We start from the raw sequence: 20,056 nt of genomic DNA, 5'->3' as shown, positions 1-20,056 counted from the left end.
CCCTCGATGTTTCTAGTTTATTTCCTGTTCCTGCCTCCTTGTCCCTAGTCCAGCTGGCAACCCCCAGCTTCTGATAGGACCCACTGTGGGTGGGTCCTGGCTACATTAGTCAGGTGGGCTGAATGCTCCAGGGCATCTTTGGAGCCTCTGCAGTCAGACAGAGCTGACTGTTCATTCCTGCCCTTCCCTTTTAGCTGTGTGCCCTTGGGCAGATGACTAAACCAGAACCTCAGTTCCCTTTGTCGCATGGCAATGATGGTATCACATAGGGTTGTGGCTGCACTAGGTGACATATACAGAGGCCCTAGCATTGTATAAGACCCCTTTTAAACGGTAACTATTATTGTTACCATTATTGCCCAAAGAGACCCCAGCAAATAGCTGAGACTTCTCGGTCCCCTCCCTTCTCTGCATCCAGTGAGGAAGGGCTCTGGATGCCCCAGGATTTTCGTCTTGGGGGTAAAAGGTCACTGGAAGCTCTGGCACTGAGAAGGGCCCATCTGTCCACCATGACTCAGAATTGGTAATTAACCTGTCCCTTCCCATGATCGGGTTCGTAGAGGAGTGATGGCAGAGTGAGGCTTCACCCTGAAGATAAAACAAACTCCCCCGCAAAGGACTCCCAGCAGTGGTGGGGCCAGGAGCATGTGTCTTTGCAGCTCCCTGTGGCTGGTCCTTCTCCTGGCGGGGAGCAGGCCCCCCTCTGAGGGCCCCATGGTGGACGGTCAGTGTTGTTCCCAAGGAGTCCCTGGACGCCCGAGTCCTGGAGGCAGAATGCGGCTCAGAATCTGATCTCTTAATCAATTCTGTCCATAACAACAGGACTGCAATGCATGGCAGGGGATAAAATGGCCGGAGAGAAACTCGGGACACATTTGAACAGTAGCCCGGAACTCAGACAGAATCTGAATCACCTTGGCACAGGCCCGGGTCTCGGTTGCTGCCAGGACATTGTAAGAAAAGCTGTTCTTGCCCACACAATGGCATGAGGAAACAGGAAGTGCGGCAGCATGACTTTAATTACTAGCCTCTCTATGAGCGGGGCCATGATTCAGGGCAGGGGCCTTACCTTTGCTCCTGTACGTGACCACACACCAAGTGCTGAGAGCAAGTTGGAAAACAGTGGAAACTGGGAACAATCCCAGATGCGACAAGAGCCGTGACCCTGGGCCTGGAGTTGCAGGAACCTTTAGAACAGACCCAGGTTGACCTGGGCTGAATTCTGTGGCTGTCTTTTCCCAGAGATGCCATTGGAAGAGTAATGGAACTTTTCTAAGTGTTGCTTTTCTCACCTGGAGAGTGGGAATATGAATATTCCCTGCTTTCCAAGGTTGGTATGATGATGAGAAATCATAGATACGGCTACTGGCAAGGGGCCAGGCAAGGGTGGGTATCGTTTTTTTTTTTTTTTTTTTTTTTTTATTTATTTGACACAGAGAGACAGAGGGAGGGAACACAAGCAGGGGGAGTGGGAGAGGGAGAAGCAGGCTTCCTGCAGAGCAGGGAGCCCGATGTGGGACTTGATCCCAGGACCCTGGGATCATGACCTGAGCCAAAGGCAGACGCCTAACACCTGAGCCACCCAGGCGCCCCGGGTATCCTTATTTTTAATACTTGGAGGTAAACAACCCTGTTACTTATAAGCACTGAGTGAGTCAGGCCCTTGACCATTTTTGAGCGTGTGTTCTCATCATTTATCGAATGGGAGTGCTGGCGTCTCTGCACGGTGGTTATAAGATGAACTAAAACACAAGTGTCTGCTAGTGTCTGCTACGCGCACGCATCGCTAACTATTAGTAGGATCTGAGAATCCCAGGGTCAGAGAATACAATTCCCTCTTTAGCTGTGAATTTTTTTTCCATTACATCTGGAGTCTGAGGAAGATCCAAGTCCTGTTGGCTATCCAGTGGTTTCCAACTCTATCACTAATACTTGTAGCTGAGTTTTAGGTCAGTTTGATATCATTTCTTCTTTTTTTTTGTTTAGTTTTTATTGCATAATCATAAACTTAACTCTGCAATGCAGCTGGACTTGGAGGGGAGTAAGGAAAATATGAAACCTATAGAAGTACAGGAAGAGCACAAAGATATGGGATATTTTGAGCAGATGGGGGTGAGGGGTGCTCGCCTGAGCTACAGAAGGAATGGTCTGGTCATTAAGATAAAATACAAGTCAAATATATTATAGTTGTCCACAGTCAGTGATGGTGATCTTCTCGCTGGTCTTGTGGGTCCTGCACCCAAAGCGCCCCATGCCTTGCACAATATTCGTACCCTCTTTCACTTTGCCCAAGACCACACGCTTGCCACCCAATCGCTCAGTGTTGGCCGTGCAGATGAAAACCCGGGAGCCGGTTGTGCTGGGCCCAGCATTTGCCATGGACAAGATGCCAGGACCCGTATGCTTCAGGATGAAATTCTCATAAATTCTCTGCCCATAGATGGACTTGCCACCAGTGCCATTAAGGCACATGTAGTGGCCACCCTGTGCACAGAAGTCCTGGAATAATCCCGTGAAAGCAGGAATCTTTAGAACCAAATCCTTTCTCCTCAGTGCTCAGAGCGCGAAAGTTGTCTGCTGTCTTTGCAACTTTGTTTGCAAACAGCTCTAAGGAGACATGGCCCAAGGCTCGCCTACCAAGGCGGATGTCAAAGAACACAGTGGGGTTGACGTGGCTGGGTGGTGTGGGGGGGCTCCCGGGTGGTGGGGTCTTCAAGGCTGCCATCATTTCTTCTGAGTGAGATTTGTGTTTCCTTTTGGCTAAGGTAAAAGTTTTAGACATAGGAACAAATCGTGGACTTGCCTTGGAGAGCAGAATGGTCCTCCGTCCTGGCTGGTCTTCAGAATCACTGGGGGTGAGGGGAGGGCTTGAAAAACAGCCCCAGTTCCACCGACACTTGCTGAGGTGACTGGGGCAGCTGGGCAGGGTTGGAGCTCAGTTGGAGAACTGCTGCTCTGTGCTACATGCTTCTTACAGAGGTGGTGGAGGCCTGGCTGCCTATTCTATTACTTGCTTTTTCCTCAGCCTCTGTGAATGCCTTTCTGGCTTTCCTTTTCTTTTCTTTCTTTCTTTTTTTTTTTTTTTTGTATTCACGTAGTTGACAAAAGGTTCAACTAAAGCACATAAAGGGCAGGGTTAATCTTGACACTGCCCAAAATTATAGGATCACGTTTGATGGGAGAGAGGAAAAAGGTCTTTTCTAAACATCTAAAAAGAACGTAAATATTTACACCCAGTGTGGCAGCAAGTGGAGAAAATCAGCCCTTTTGGCCAATAGAAGTCTTTTGTGTTAAGGTTAAAAAAAAGCCTCTTTTATGAGGAAATCTGGAAATGTGAATTATAGCCCTAGCCCTGACAAAATGGGCAGGTTGATTAAACCTCCCTGAATCTCAGTTTTTTCCTCTATGAAAAGAATACAGTGATGACATTACTTGTCCTGCTTACTTCCTTATGTGGTAGTCAAGAGCAAGGGAATCAAACCATTGGCCGTAATTTACAGAACGCAAAAAACAGAACAGTGGAAAGAGTCACAGGTTCTGCATCTGCCCCCAGCTGCCTTGTGATCTTGGGCAAATTAACTTTCATTGTAGTCCCTTACTTTCCCCAGCTGCAAAGTGGGACCTGTAATGCCTAATGCTGACCTTGGTGGGATGTCATGGGGACAAAGTAGAGGGTGTTTGTGAAAGTGTTTGAAAAAGCCAAAACCTTGCATTACACTACAGTAGTGTTATAGTCTTTATTTCACAGACGATGAACAGAGTTAGTGTGAGGTGACAACCTCTGAGCATTCAGGGCCAGGCCTTGTGGCCTCAGTGTCTCTGCCTCCTGCAGACATCCTCTATGCCCTGCTTAACAGCACTGACTTCTCTTTACTCTCAGTGGCTAATCTTCCTGAGGTGAAGGCAGGCCCAGACCCATTCTTGGGGTGAGGCCAGGAAGAATAAGGCCATTTATATCTCTGCTCAGGTGACGGGAAAATCCTTTCATCCCGCTTCACCCAAAAGCATCGCGAGCGAAACTTGGGGAATCCAAAGGCTTAAAGTGCCATCTAGTGGCAACACTGGTGAATGACTATTTTTGTCGGTAGCTTCAATGGCATGGGGGTACCAGGAACAGATTTGTTTTCTTCCTCTCTTAAATTTGTCTACCCTGGCATCCACCAAATGGAAACTGATGTAATTCTCCACCTTCTCTGCTTGCAGACCAGACTGCAGAGCGGTGCTGGATGCACACTGGGAAGCTCTGCCGGCCTGAACTGTTCCTAAGTTATGCTTTCCGCTGTTAGGTCCAGGCTTGTTGTCAGATGTGTCCATGTGACCGAGTTTTAGGTGGTGGAATGTGAGCAGAAGCAATATGCTTCACTTGTAGGTCGGGCTCATAAAACTTCCCACATGGGGTCCTCCATGCTTTTTCTCCTTCTGCAGTTTGATGCAGATGGGCACGGCAGTCTGGGAATTCATGCCTAACTGTGTGGCATTGCTTAGTGAAGTCAGTCGCTCGACCCGCTGGTTTCCCCTCTGCCCACCTGCCACTGGGCCATCACTGCGGGTTCTACTGACAGGTGGTGTAGGAGACTGTCCACTGTCACCAGGCATCTCCTCTGTGACTGTTAGGAAAATCCTGCGGTGCAATGCTACGGTCTGTGTCATAGTCACTACCGTGACCATTTCTCCTAGTCTTGGGTCTAAGAAAACCCAGGATTTTCATTCACACCATAATCTTTTAAAATTCCCAAAAAACTGACTTCAATTTTTTAAAAAAGATTTTATTTATTTATTTGAGAGAGAGCAAGTGAGAGAGAGCGAGAGCATGAGCTGGGGCAGGGGTGGTGGCCGGGAGGAAAGGGGGAGGGAGAAGCAGACTCCCCGCTGAACAGGGAGCCCGCCATGGGGACCCAGGACCCTGGGATCATGGCCTGAGCCAAAGGCAGATACTTAACTGACTGAACCCCCCGAATTCAGTTTTTACTCTGCATAGGCTTGTCCAGCAGGGTCAGTTCAGGTGTGGCCACATAGACTTAGGGCAACCATTCTGCAGCAGAATCTTCTTGTCAAAGCGTGTGCAGACGTACCTGTTCTACCTGCCCCACCACTTGCTAGTTCTTACCATTTGAGCAAGTTACTTAACGTCTCTGCTTTAGTCCTCCCTTCCGTAAAATATAGATAATAATAGTAAGATCTACCTCATAGTGTTATCATGTGTTATTATGAGGATTGAATGAGAGAATATGCTTAGAAGGTGTTTGGCACACTGGAGGTGATAATGCCTAATAATTTAAGCAGAAGCTCCATTTTCTAGCAGCAGGGGAATCCCTTCCTCATCACAGTAATTCCTGGCCTGACCAGCTAGTCTTCTGCAGTATAGGCAGTTACAAGCCAGGGAAGGGGAAAGGAAAAAAGGAAGCATTCCAAGCTTGAGGCTTTTCACTAAATAACTGTTCACTGAGTGACTTCTATGTTTGCCAGGATCTGTGCTGAGTAGCAGGGATGAAATGGCGAGCGAAATGGGCAGGGTCAGTTCATCCCTGGAGATTATAGTCTAGTGGGGACACTTTTTTTTTTTAAAGATTTTATTTTTAAGTAATCTCTACACCCAATGTGGGGCTTGAACTTACAACCTTGAGATCAAGAGTCACATGCTCTACTGAGTGAGCCAGCCAGGTGCCCTGGGACACATAGTTTAATTAATTAATTACATAATAAATAAATTGGAGGGGACTCTGATAAATGATATGAAGGTAGGGTACATGTGCGAATGTGCAAAAGGAACATCAACATGGACTAGTCTGAGAAAGTTGTCTGCTGCCTGGGAGATGCCCAGCTCATCAGAAATCAGTTTGCTTGAGGGTCTGAGGAGCCCTAAAAAGGACCTTGCCTTGAGGGAGAAACGTTCTGGATAAAGGAGACCCCACCAGGAGTTCTTGGTGGCTGGTTGGGAGAGCAAGTTTGAGTACATGTGGTGTCTACTATTTCAGTTTTTTTCCTCATTCAGTCCCCATTGGTTCTGGGTCTGAGTTTTTGGAAAGCGAAGAGCGATGGGAAGAAGAGAGAGACTGTGGCTTGGCTTTGCTTGAGGGCACAGGTTAGACATGTCTCTGGAATTCTTAGAAAGATTCTGACATTGGTTTGCAGAAGTTGGGGCTCACATACACAAGTCGAGGCAGGAAAGAGTAGAATTTGGATTTTGACCGTTACTGTGACCCCAACCTCATTCACAGGTAGAGTTTGAAGTTTGGGGCAATATGAGACCCATACAAATTTCAAGTATATTCTTTCATTGCCTGGAGCAGTTTAGACTCTGGGTTATACCAAAATATACCAGGTGCTGGGTTGGCATTAATTTTATGTGACACAGCTTGTGCTTGGCTCACAGTCTGGAAAGGGATACACAGAACTCCAGTGCAAAGCTGACCTTGAACAAGACTTTTGTCGGAAGGTCCAGGTCCCCAATGACTTCACAGTTTTGCAACCCTGGGAGGAGGAATTGAGATCTATATTATCAATGTGCTTTAATCATGGCAGGAAAGACTCAATGAAAATTACTCTTATATGCTTGAACCCTAAGAAATGAATAACTGCAACCATCTGCCCATTAAAAAGGAACGCAGAGGACACTTGTCATTTTTTTTTTTTTTTTTTGCCCTGAGATAGTGATCTCCATGTTGTTTTGACAGAAACAATTCTATTCTGGAACCTACTTCAATGAATTTTAATCCTCTAATTAAATCACTCTTCTGGATTATCCAAATACATGTTCTGGGATGAAATATTTTACAAGATTTTCCTTTAATGAATCCCAGTGGGATCTAGTGGAAGCCTAATTAGTTCTCTTAATTGGTGTGTTCTATACGAGGAGGCTCAAGCCAACTGCTGATACTAGTATCCTCACTCCACTAAGAGCTTCAGCCCCTGGTTTTTGGCAGTTATCACTTACCCAGACAGATGGTGGTGGGGCCCATCATCCCAATGACTTGTGTACCCGGACAAGGAGGACAAATATTTCCTCCACTCAAGAATATTAATGATCTCTCCAGAAAGTGGCTTTATGAATTAAATAAGGTTTGCTTCCAATTTTTGTAGCCACTACAACATAACTCTGGGTCAGTTATGCAAAACTTATTTGCATAAGAGTGTGATATCAGTGGAATACCTTAGGCTGCGTCTGATACTAGGTTTTATAGCCTGTTCATTGTCTCGGGCCCAGTTCATAGACCAGGCCCACATCAAGTCCCCTTTGACCTCCACTACAGGGGTAACATGGCGTCATGGAAAGACTATGGGTTTTGAAGCAGCACTTAAATTTGTACCCCATTTCCACTTAAAGGTAGCTTTGCGATGTTGCACAAATTCCTTAATTTTTCGAATCTCATTCTCCTGAGTTATACAAAGGAGAGAAAATATACTCAGCAGTGTTATTGTGAGGATAAAATCTGATAAACTAAACAATAAATATTATGCAGAAAATATCATTTCTTCATCTGTGCTCTTCAAAGTACATGACTTATATCTCTAACTAGCATTTACCTCATTCTCTCTTGTATTGCAGGTAGTTTTAAAATTAGCATGTGTAGGCTAGGCATGTAATAGCATATAACGGACCCAGGCATGTAATGGTTCAACACAGTAGAAGTTTATTTCTTGCCCTTTCTCTTGCTCCAGAGGTCCATGGAAGGGGATCTGTTCTATGTAATAGAAGAAGATGTGGCTGGGAAAATTTGGATTACAAGGCACATAAAGATTTAAGACATTAAACAAATACCAGATTAAGGGTATTATTTTCCCACTCAAGTCTTTTCTTTTAGTTAGTCTCAAGGTAGCTATCCTCATCATGAAAGGGAGAGAGAAGCGTAGGGACTAGCTAGAGAAGAAATAAAACAAACTTCAGAACTGTGTCTAGGAAAGAAACTAGGTTGTGATAATTGACACATAAAAATGACTGAAAGCAAATTATATCCAGTCCAGTTGTGTATATACCTGTCTCTTGCTAGAATGCAGGTTCTTTAAGAGCAGCAATGTTGCTTAATATTCTCTGCATCTCCTTGCCAGTACCTGGCAATTTATAAATGCTGAATTGAATTGAAGCTCATGGATCCTTTGAGTGAGGGGTACATTAGAGACTTAAATGCCAGCATTTGGACATTGCCAGGAGGGAGGGGTGGCTATAAGCACCTCGAGGCTAGTGATAAGAAATGGGTCAAGGTAGAATCCCAGAGCTGCTGCAACCAAGGAGGATATGATGTTTATTAAATGCGCCCCCAGAAAATATTTTGCTTGTTATAGATTCACTATACCTTTAAAGAGAGCGGGTAATATTCAATGGCAGGTGTTTTGTTCCTTTTATTGACTTGAAAACTTTGGTTCTATAGTTTTGGATATAAAGGGAGAAAAATATGGAGTTTCTGGGGTAGGGGATGAGGTAAGGACAGCTGTTGGGGTGAGGTAAGGGGCAAAGGAAGGAGGAGGAAGAAGTTGAGACAAGAGAGACTGGAAACAGGTGAGCTGAGGGGTCCTTGAGCCTCCATGGTGAAGGGCCTCAGGCAGCGATGAGAGGATGCTGACCATTCCACTGGAGGCTGCTTCTGTGCTGTGCTGTGTAACCCCCCTTCCCCCCACCCCAAATCTCCAGCTAAGGCAAGCAGCCTACGTATCCATAGGTGAGGGGAGGCATCCTTGTGAACTCAGAGAAGAGGAAAGCTTCCAGTCTGGCAAAAGTGGTGTAAACTAGAGAGAAGTGTGGAGAAGCAGACACCTAGAAGGGGAAGCAGTGGAAACTAGGAGCTGAAAGCCCTACTTCTCTCCCCAGGGCTCAAGGGCTTTGTGCTTCTACAGTATGTGGCATTGAGTTCATTGTACCTTGAGCCCCACAAGCTGGTGGTCCCAGCTGGTGTCTCTTCCTCTGCAGAGAAAGTGTTCAGAATTTGAACCTCTGGGCAAGAGCTTCCAGTGACAGTACTCATTCCTTCTGTGTCCCAGAAGGCGAAAGGGCAGTCTTAATTACTATGAGAGCTGTGGTCCCTGGTCCCTAAATACCTCTGTGGGTCGTACCCTAGTTGGGCCGACCTACCTATGAGTGTTACAGCCTCCTGTCACCACGACTAGAGGTAGGTCAGAAGGCCCTCTGTGCCTGTAGCTGAGCAGGGCGGGGAAAATAAGCATTCATCATCTGTTTCGTTCTAATTAGGTGTCAGGATCTATTCTAGGCATCCTAGCATAGTTAATCCTTACAGAAACTTTACAAGGAGGTATTATCCCCAGTTCATCTATGAGCAAACTGGGCTCAAAGAGTTTAAGCGGCTTGTCCAAAAACACATGGCCGACAGAAGGCAGACTTAAACTCATATTCAGGCTATCATTTATTGTGCATATGTCTGTTCATATTATACATGTATTTTAGATACACAATGTGTTACGTATAATATATACACAAAACATTGTTCTAAGTGCTGAGGTTCCAATGTACAGCAAGACACCATCCCTGCCCTTACAGAGCTCACAGTGCAGCTGGGAACACAGGCAAGGGAAATAGGAGTTAAACATATAGAAACCAAGGAGGCAGGTGCTGGGTTACTGCAGGTTTCCAGGCAGGTTTGAAGGAAGGCCAAAGGGGTCTGAAATTAATGGAAATAACAAGAAAGTAACTCAAGTGAAGAATCTTGGGATGGAAGTTTCATTTTTTTCAATCTTCATTTTTTTCATTTAAGAATAAGCAAAATAGTGTCCACCTCACCGTCCTGTTGTGAGAACCCCATTTAATCTGAAAATATACTTGAAAAAGCTCTTCCAGTCATTCATTCTTTACTCATGCAACTTAGGCATTTTTGATGCCTATAATGTTCCAGGACTATGCTCGGTGCTGGGAACACTCTGGGAACAAAGCAGATATGGTCCCACCCTGCCCTCTTGCAGCTGTCAGCACCCTATGGGGGGCACACACATTTATCCAATGATCACAGAAATATTTAAACTCTAACAAATGCTCTGCCTGTTAGTTAAAACTGGAAAGACAAAACAAATAAGCAAAGGGGAAAAACAAGTAAGATAGAGAGGGAGACAAACCAAGAAACAGACTGTTAGCTATAGCGAACGAACTGATGGTTACCAGAAGGGACGGGTGGGGGATGGGTGAAACAGGTGATGGGGATTAAGGAGGGCACTTGTGATGAGCACCAGGTGATGTACGGAAGTGTTGAATTACTATATTGTACACCTGAAACCAATATAACACTGTATATTAGCTAACTGGAATTAAAATAAAATATTAAAATAAAATGAAACTTACAAAAATAAAAAAATGAAAAGAAAGATGAATGGCTGAAAGTCAGATATTATGAAAAACTAGTGTGAGAGGGAATTAACTGAACACAAGCGTTTGGGTCCTATTGAGTCCGGGACCTATTCAATCCTGTTGAAAACAGGCAGCTTCTCTTTCCGCTACACAATACCCAGCCTGCACATGTTTAGTCAAATGGTGTTGTGGACGGAACTCACTTTTGAAGTCAGGTAGATCAGAATTCACCTTCCGGTTCTGTTCTTTACTAGCAGGGTCACACTGAGTAAGTTACTTACCCTCTCTGTACCTCAGCTTCAAATGATTGAGGGGGATGGATGATGATGGTGAAGATGACGAAAATGAGAACTAACATTCATTGAGTTCCCACTGTGTGCTTGGCAAGATCCTTAAGTGTATGAATTCATCTAACAGGATTGTTGTGAGGATTAAATGAAATAGCATATTTAAAGTATGTAGCACGGTTTGTGGACAAAGCAGGAATCTAAACACAGTAGCCAATACCTGTGGTGTAATAAGGGTGGGGCAGTTGAAGGGTCTGCTGCCCGTGTGAGCAATAAGGGGGTGCACTGTCTGTGGAGAATTTATAAACAATAATAAAGCTGTCTGGAAATTGGTTTGCTTTTTATGGTCACCATAAATAAGAAATTCTAAACAATGTCAGTTACAAAATACTTGTCCCTGAAAAAACAAAAACAAACAAACCAACCAACAACTGTGGGTACTGTGGAGTTTGAATAATTTCAAACATGCACAGATATATATGCATCATCTAGTACATTTTTGTTACTTATCTTTTATTAAAAATTGTAATTTACGTGGAAATTAATTTGGAGAACTTCCAGTTATTCCATGAGCCCCTGACACACGTGGACTCAGCTGCACAGGTGGATTTGGAAAGGAAATTTGAAACCATGTGGAATTGTTTTAGCCCATTTTGGGCATGTATTTCTGCCTTTAAGCAGGAGATTCAAAATAAAGAGGGATAACACCATGATTGAAAGATGAAGAAACAGAGCTTGAGTTACTCCAATTCCTTTGTTCTCTGTTCCAATCATTCTTGGAACAATGTGCAGTTCAGTCTCTTGGTAGCAGTTCGTTACATGTTTACAACCCTCTCTTTTAAAGTAGCTAACATAAATATGAAGTGTTAACCCATACTTGCTTCCTTTTCTACTTTAATTATTTCAGTTTTAATTTGAATGGCATGCATAGATATACATAGTGCCAAAAAAGAACATTTTTACTGCTTGCATTCCTTGTTTTATCATCCTGATTATTTGTTTTATTTCATGATTATTACCGAAATTAAATTTATTTTATGGAGGAAGGAGACGTTAAAAAATGATCCCCACCAGATGTCAGATATGCTGGGTATCGGCCATGAGTGTTACTTTCTTCACTAGTCTTATTTCTGAGGTAGATTAGAAGCTTCATTGTCTTTGCTCGCATAAGCCTGTCGATAAAATACTATTGCTCCGGCCTTGCTGCTTCAGTTTTGCCTTGGAAGGAGGTTGAGGTAGGGGTGAGTGATGACTCATTGACTTTTCTGTGGTCACCGAAGAAATTCCTGAAATGCAGGCAATTAGTGACTGAGGGGCAGATCATTTATTCTGAAAGCATCAATCACGGGAACGGAGGGATGTGATGAAAATACACAAACGCCTATAATAAACCTCTCGCCTGAGGCAGAGAAAGAGCAAGGCTGTTTACTGAATTGAAGAGCTGGAGTGATAGGGGAGAAATTCTCAGGGACGCTTGGGTCTCGGTAGCACCTGAAACTGCCCCCTACACACTCTTTCTGTGGGAGGTGATCTGGGTGAGGGAGCACGCACGGCCTCTTCTGTATTCACTGTGACTTCACCATCTTTACTGACAGATGGTGGTGGGCTGGGTTGTGCAGTCCATCCTGCAAGTTTCCACTGAACAGCCACTGTTGCACCTGGGCTACATTCTCTCCTAGATTTTATTGAGTGCCTGTGATGTACAGGTACTGTGCTAGGAAGAATTTTCACATACACTCTTTTAAGAACTTGTGAAGCGCTATTAAGAGATGGCAATATGTGGAGTAAAGAAGCTGGGCTTTGTTGTTAACACCAACAAACCTAGGTTCAAATACGAGCCCTGCCCGTTCCCAGCTCTGTGACACCAGGCAAGTTGCTTAACCTCTCGGAGCCAGCACTTTCTCATCAGTAAAATGGGAATAAATAATAACAGCCTCCCTGTGTCATTGAGACAAGTGAGGGCAGCAGGCTAAGTAAAGCCCAAGCATAGCATCTGACACATAGTAGGCCATAAAATGGGGACTGTTCTTACTCCTGTTGCAAACAGAGAAGACCTAGAGAGGTGAGTGACTTGTTTAGACTGTAGCAAACCAGCCACCCTTACGACTTTGCATGTTTATTTCTTACTAGGGTGCACTCTGTTATGGGTTTCCTCCAGGGGTTGGTGAATCCGTGCTTCTTTTGTTAGGTGGGGTCTCTCCCCAATGTTGATGCTGATAGAGGTGGTGGAGTCACATACAGACATAACAGCCCTGGGAGAACCATGTGGTTAGAGCAAGAAGAGAGTACTTCCCAGAAGAAGCTTAGGTACCCCAGATGTGGAAGATGTGCAGGCGCTGGATAGACAGGAACAATGGGTGTCCACTCAGTGATGTTCTGCATTTTGTTAACCATTTGAAGCTACTAGAGACAACATGCATGCCCTTAGAACACCAGACTTTCCTCTCTTGCTAGGTGATATGTAGTCAATATGATATTGGGATTTGTGAGGCTGGTGCTGAGTAAAGATGCTTCGGTGCCCTACTGTTGAAACGCATGATGGAAGAATTGAGGAGCTCACATTTAGAAAATTGGTGGGGAATTCCCAGGACCTGCATCTCTGAATTAGGGGTCAGAGTATTGGTGGCATCTGATACCTCCCCAGGAATGCCCTTAATTGCTTTGGTTAAGGAAAGGGACTAAAGCCGAGAAGGGTAATAAGATGCTGCCACAGGGAAGGTCCTTTCTTTTCACTTCTAACTTAAAAAAAAAAAATTTCAAAATGTACTCTTTGAATCCATGTGGGAGATATCCATCCCCTTTCCCCATGATTGGCAGGTCACAGGACATTGATAAAGTATCAGTGTGGCCCTGATGTTCTATTTCTTTTGGTTACTTCAGGACCTCAGAGAGGGTACTGGTACTATGAACTAGTTCACCAGTTTTATTTGTAGTCTTGCCTGCCTATAACCAGCTACAGAGTCAGGAGCTGCATTTAGACTAGTTTAAGTTCCAGATTAGAGAAATAGAGAATTTGGTCTTGTGTCTAATTCATTCCTTAATACACACAGGCTTAGTAAATGCTTCTTGAATAGATGAATAAACGGAGATACTTCCACATTTCAGAGGCAGTGTTGTGGGAATAGATTCTGTGATGGAGTGTAGTGTGCAGGATGGTTATTAAGGTGTGACCTCCAGATAGATACCTATGGAAAAGAGGGATAGGAAGCATGACTAGGGACGGGGGAAGCTCTTTGAAATGCAGATCCAGTGACAGCCTCAGCCAACCCCTGGGGGAGCTCTGGAGCGAGAATGACTCTTCAGAGGTGTCTTTAGTTGGACCAAGACCACCAGTCTCTACATCACTGCATCCATCAGTCACTGTGTGTGAGTCTCCCTAGGAAGGATGTGACCTTGGGGAGGCAGCGCTCTGCAGCAGACGTAATTCCTGGAGCTGACACGAAAAGGCTGTCAACAGCTGTGCACTCCCTGCAGCTGGGTGACAAGTCCTTTAGTGACAGGGAATGTAAGCAGAGCACACTGTGTCCACCATACAGTGGTATTTTGTAAAGGGGGGGTATATATGACAGTGTGTGTGTGTGTGTGTGTGTGTGTGTGATCATTACCATTCATCAAACTGGAAAAAAGGGACTTCTACCTTATTTACATACTTCAACTGGGGTGACATAATGGCCTTTGAACACAAGGTGGTGCTGTAGTGTCAGTTCTGAGGCGCTTTGGTGCCCCTAGGAATTCTGGAAGTAGGACCACCCTATTCTCTCTCTTTTTTTAAAGATTTTGTTTATTTATTTGACAGAGAGAGACACAGCGAGAGAGGGAACACAAGCAGGGGGAGTGGGAGAGGGAGAAGCAGGCCTCCCACTGAGCAGGGAGCCCGATGTGCGGCTCGATCCCAGGACCCTGGGATCATGACCTGAGCCGAAGGCAGACGCTTAACGACTGAGCCACCCAGGCGCCACCACACCCTATTCTTTTTAGAAAGGAAAAAACATAGCAAAGAGGCTGAGATGCTGTTTTGAAGTTGTTTTTTACCCGGACAACTGACTCAGAAGAGGTGAGATACCTTCCTCTCTCCCTCCCTCCCTCTCTTCCTTCCTCCTGAAGATACTCACCTTAGGGCTGGCTCCTGGGCTCCGGGCTCTGGCTGATCACTGGGGTAGCACAAATAACAAAATTTGGCTTCCGCTCTGGGAGCTTTGATGGAACAAGGAAATGGCATCTGTATGTATTCCATAAAGCGTAGGCTTCATGGCTGCTACATTCCCAAGTCAGAGCTTAGGGAGTGGTGGGAGACCCAGAGAGGAGTTAGGAGCCTGGAATCAGAGTACTTAGTTTTCCATCAAGAAGCAGCTGTAGCACAGGGGTTCAGCCCATGGTTCTCAAGAGGTCACATGCCTGGATCTATATCTGACCCCTACTACTTTCCAGCTATGCGAATTTAAGCAAATGACAATCACTTGGCTAGAACTATAATTATAGTTCTTCCATCATAAGGCTTCTGTGAGGATTAACTGAGAGCTAATCCATGCAAAGGGTTAAGTACCTGGCATATGACAGGGCTAACTATTATTTTTAATATTTTCTATTAGTTCCCAAATGTTCTTTTTTTTTTTTTTTAAAGATTTTAGTTTTAAGCAATCTCTATACCCAGCATGGGGCTCATATGACCCCGAGATCAAGAGTCACATGTGCTCCACCAGCTGAGCCAGGCAGGCACCCCTAGTTCCCCAATGTTCTTGAGCATCTATATTTTGCCAGGTCCTATGCTAGCTGCCTGGGAAGCAAAGATGAGCACAGAACCCTCACGGAGCTCACAGGAGACAGGTGCACATATCAGGTAATGAAAATGAGGTGTGAAGTCCAGGATTGAGTTTATGGGAGCAGGAGGAGAGGCACCAAACTCATTCTTGATGGGGAAGGGACATCAGTGAGGAGTTTGGGGAAAGCTGCCAGACTGGGGTACTTCTTCTGGAATGGTCATTAAAAGATGAGTAAGAGTTCCACAAGTGGGGGGTGGAAATGGATGGCTGGGCAAGAGCAATCCGGGAAGAGGGGACAGAAGGGAACCTCATGAGAGAAATTTGTGAGCAGGGAGTAACTGTTGAGTGCTGCCGAAGGACCAAGCCTGAGTATGAAGTGCCTCACAGACTTTGTCATGACTGGTGACAGTCTTTGGAGGTTTTAAGTAGGACAGTGCATCCAGTGAGCAGGCCTGGCACTCAGAGCAGATTCAGTGTTAATGGATGAGTGAGTAAAGGCTGAATAGGATTTTAGCAAATCAGTGTAGGGAGTATCAGTGGGATGAAGCTCAAGGTGGATGATGGCATCGGTCCAAGTCTAGAGACTCATTGTAAACAAGAAATATATGTGTCTATATTGTGAGGGCAATGCATGCTTATTATAAAAATAGTTGAGTAGTACAGAAGGCCATATATTAAAAGGTAAAACTTCTCCTCCCATTTCTTCAGTCTCCTAATCCTGACTCCTGGAGGTAACTAATAAGAATTTTCTTGGATTTCTTTCCAAACAAGTGTGGGCAGACCCACCTACAGAGAAAAAGGAGTTGTGGTGCTGAGATGTTGGACCCTGGAGCCAGCCTGCTTGGGTTCCCATGATAACTCTAAGTCCCTGTTAGCTTCATGGGCTCACTGCAGTTACATGACCTCCCTGGGCCTCAGTTTTCCTATGTGTAAATGGACACCTACACTATAGGGTCAGTATGAGGAGTAAATAAGTGCCTTGCATATATTAACTCAGAGTACCTGGCTTAGAGGGTTATTTTTATAGAGAATCTCTCTCTCTTTTTTAAAAGATTTTATTTATTTATTTGACAGAGAGAGGGAGAGGCACAAGCAGGCAGAGCAGTAAACGGAGGCAGAAGGAGAAGCAGATTCCTCCGCAAAGCAGGGAGCCCAATGTGGGACTCGATCCCAGGACCCTGGGATTATGACTTGACCCGAAGGTAGACGCTTAACTGACTGAGTTACCCAGGCGCCCCTTTGTAGAGAATCTCTTAAAAATGATAGAGGATATTATAAAAATGCTTCGCAGTATGGCTTTTTCTCAGTTACTAGAGAATCTCGCACACATTTTCACATCAGTAAACATAAATCTACTGCATTGCTCTTACTGCTGTGTAGCACTGTATGGTATGGATATACTCTCGTTTATTTAACCACTCATATTTATGGACCTTCAGGTTGTTTCCAGTTTTCTGCTACGAAGGCTATCATTGTGTCCTTGTTCAAGTAGTTCTGTAAGACAAATTCCTACAAATCACATTTCTGGTATAAGGGAGAGCCCCACCATCCATTAACTATTCTTTTTCGGTGAAAGTAGCTGGCAACTGCTCTCTGCCCCCCAGCACATCTTGAGGGACGACATCTTTCATCTGCAGGGGTACACCAGGCTGCGTCCTTGCCTTGAATAAACGGCTTAATGGAGCCAGTGGGAAACTCTGGGGAGGAGTTAGGCCAATGGATGTAAGAAGTCCCTCTGGGAGGCAGGGGGTTCTACTCCTCTCTCTTTTCCTTCCTGCTCTCACCTTCTACCTGAGATTCAGAGTTAGGGAGAGCTTTGGGGGGTAGACCTGGGCGATCCTAGTGATGTGTTAGGAGTGATGAGTGTGCAGGAACCAGCTCTCCGGGGGCTCCCTTGCTTTCTGGGGACGTGGCTCTGACTGAACAGAGAAGCCTGTAGCCCCTGCATGGAGCCCTGTGGTCTGGCTGTAACCCAGGCGCTCACGGACTCTCAAAGACCTCCGGCATCCAGAAGAGGGTCCAACACCAGCCGCTCTGGCAGAGGCCAGATCTGTCACAGCGCTCGGGCGCGGCCTACTCCCAAACCTTCTGGGGCATGTGTCCACCAGTGCAGAGCACCACCCCTCTCAGCCCGGGAAGGACAGAGGCTGGACCTCACCTCCACACTGGGAGGCACCGTCCAGCCCCGTGGAAGGGGAATGCAGCCCTCCCCCCATATGTGTAGTTTCGCTTCCCGGGGTTCCAGCGACTCCTGCTCAACCCTGGTCTGGAAGCAGACGATCCTCCTCCGGACGAATCGTCAGAATACGTTGTACGTACGACTACGTCACAATGCCTGCGTCATTCATTCCACGTCGTCTCATCCCACCGGCGTCTTCTCCCACGGTATCGCAAGACGGGCAAGTCCGGCACAATAATGTATTTTGAGAGGGAGAGGCCACATTCACGTAACTTTCATTACAGTATACTGTTATAATTGTTCTATTTATTATTAGCTATTGTTAATCTCTAACTGTGTCTATAAATTAAGCTTTATCATACGTAGTGTTAACTTTAAACAGGGCGAAGAGCAACTTCGTTTAAGTAAAAGAATGAGTTTACTCAGGAAAAGCAGAGGAGCTGCAATTAGGGACAAGCAGGCTGCGGTGAACTGCAGGCGAGTCTGCAGAAACAAAGGGAAGGTCAGCTTTGATTAGGCTTTAGGAGGAAATTGGGGAGGGTCGTTCTGAACAGAAGTTCACTGAAGGACAAGAGTTTGAGGCTGTGGCCGTCTCAGTGGTTGCAGGCGGTGGTTCGTGCATTCTTACTGGGGCGGGGTGGGCTCTTCCTTTATTTAAAGGCAGGAGATAAATTCCTATGTGAAATGTGCCCTCCCTTGTTGAAATGGTATCTTCATTCTTCCTGCTGGTTCTGTAGGCTGTGGGACTGCTGTGTACGTGACAGCTCCCCCTTCAGGGTTTACGATTCCATTTTAAATGAGGTTTCCTTTTATTTTTACAGTATTTATGTATAGGGAAAAACATAGTATATATAGAGTTTGGTACTACCTGTGGTTTCAGGCATCCACTGGGGGTCTTGGAAGATTCCCCCCCCATAATAAAGGGGGACTTATGTAGTTTTGTGCAGAAAACCTTGTGGGCCCCAGTGTGAAGGGGAGCCTGCTTCTCTGAGGTGGCCCTGGGAGGTGGGCATCTCCCACTCTCGAAGAATCCCAGTGACGAAGGCAGGGACCACAAGGGAGATACATGCAGTGGGCAAGAATTGTCTGAGGACTACTCCGGAACTAGCTGCCCGCAGTGATTCAGAGCTGTGGGGAATGAGAAGCACCTGTAGGAGCAGGCATTTAATTTTCAAAATCTCTTTCTGTTGGAAGATATGAGCAGGGCTGACAGCTACCCTTTCCTTCTGAGAAGCCCTTGGACTTCCTGGGGTGGCCCCTCAGGAAGGAGATTCTGGACTTGCACAAGAGATCATGTGTGTATAAAAACAAAAAACAATGCTAGTATTTGCACCTTGAATTGGGAAGTAGATTTTCCCAAATTGTTCTAAAAATTTGGACTAGTTTATACTTCCATAGTGTATGAAAGTGCCTATTTTCTCTCATCTTTGACAACAGTGAGTATTATTAAGCTTTATTTTGCCAACTGATAGAGATATAAAGTGGTATCCCCATGTTGATTTAATTTGTATTTTCTTGATTATGAATGTGACTGAACATATTCATATCTACTTATTGGATGTTAGCGTTTCTGTTTGGCTGTGTGGCTTTTCCTCATTGATTTGTAAAAACTCATTTTATAGTAAGGAAATTGGTCCTTTGTCTAGCAGATGAGTGGCCAATATTCTCCTAAGTTTTTGTGTTCTTTAAACTTTATTTTCTTGTGCAGAAGTATAAACATTTTATATAGTCAGATTTAGCAGTCTTTTCCTTTAGGGCTTCTGGGATCTATGTCATACTTAGTTGTTTCTTCACTCCAAGTGTATAAAATTATTAACTCATTTTTTTCCTGTTGCTTCTCTATTTGTATTTCTTTGCTTTTATGTAAATGTTTTTTAAGTCTCTGGAATTTATTTTGGTATAGAAAGCGAGGTAAGAATCTAGCTTTATTTCCTTTTCTAAAATGGCCAGCTAGTTATCCCAGTGCTATTTATTGGCTAATCTTTCTTTTTCCTGCTGATTTGAAACACCTCCTTTTTCATATGTAGAGCATCTTGCTCTCTGTACTTAAGACATCTGGGTTCTGTCTCCAAGTCTGTCACTAATTTCATGTGATTTCTGCAAAGCTCCATCCTCATGGGCCTTAGTTTACTCCTGTGTAAAGTGAAGGATTGGAAGGATTGTTTGAATCCCCTTCCAGCCTTTGTACTGTAGGCTGATGCCACACTTCTATCATGATATCAGACCCTCCCTCCTCCAGTCTTTGCCAGTCAATTGTGAAGACAGGCTCACCAACCACCCAGGGCTCACGGCCTGTTGCTAGGGCGGTGTCTACGCCCTTTTATTGTTACCTTTCTCTGCATGAGATCACTATGTTTGAATCTTTGAAAGGTTAAACCCTCTCTTACATGAATTCTTGTGTGACCTCTTGTAATGAGACAGAAGGAAAGAAAAGGGTCTTAATAGGAGGTTCTTAACTTGGGTCTCTGGGGAAGAGGGTTAGGAAGAAAGTGATGGGAAGTTATTTAAACACTTTACAAGCTTTAGGAAAATGGGACCCATGGAC

The 20,056-nt window shown here is 44.9% G+C and overlaps 1 long non-coding RNA gene across 1 annotated transcript; it reads right to left on the bottom strand.

The window, feature by feature from the left end:
* Nucleotides 1-6,333: 6,333 nt before the first annotated feature.
* LOC112840731 (uncharacterized) lies at nucleotides 6,334-17,621 on the bottom strand. Its single transcript, XR_003212584.2, has 3 exons — nucleotides 17,491-17,621; nucleotides 16,766-16,826; nucleotides 6,334-6,471 (listed from the first exon to the last, which is right to left on the bottom strand). It is a non-coding gene; the product is annotated as an uncharacterized lncRNA (long non-coding RNA).
* Between the last annotated feature and the right edge of the window lie 2,435 nt (nucleotides 17,622-20,056).

This window comes from Callorhinus ursinus, unplaced genomic scaffold (genome assembly GCF_003265705.2).
Source record: "Callorhinus ursinus isolate GAN/ISIS: 27379988/994484 unplaced genomic scaffold, GSC_fseal_2.0 scaffold35, whole genome shotgun sequence".
NCBI lineage: Eukaryota > Metazoa > Chordata > Mammalia > Carnivora > Otariidae > Callorhinus > Callorhinus ursinus.
The sequence above is the reverse complement of the archived record's forward strand: the minus strand, read 5'-3'. Positions and strand labels throughout refer to the sequence as shown.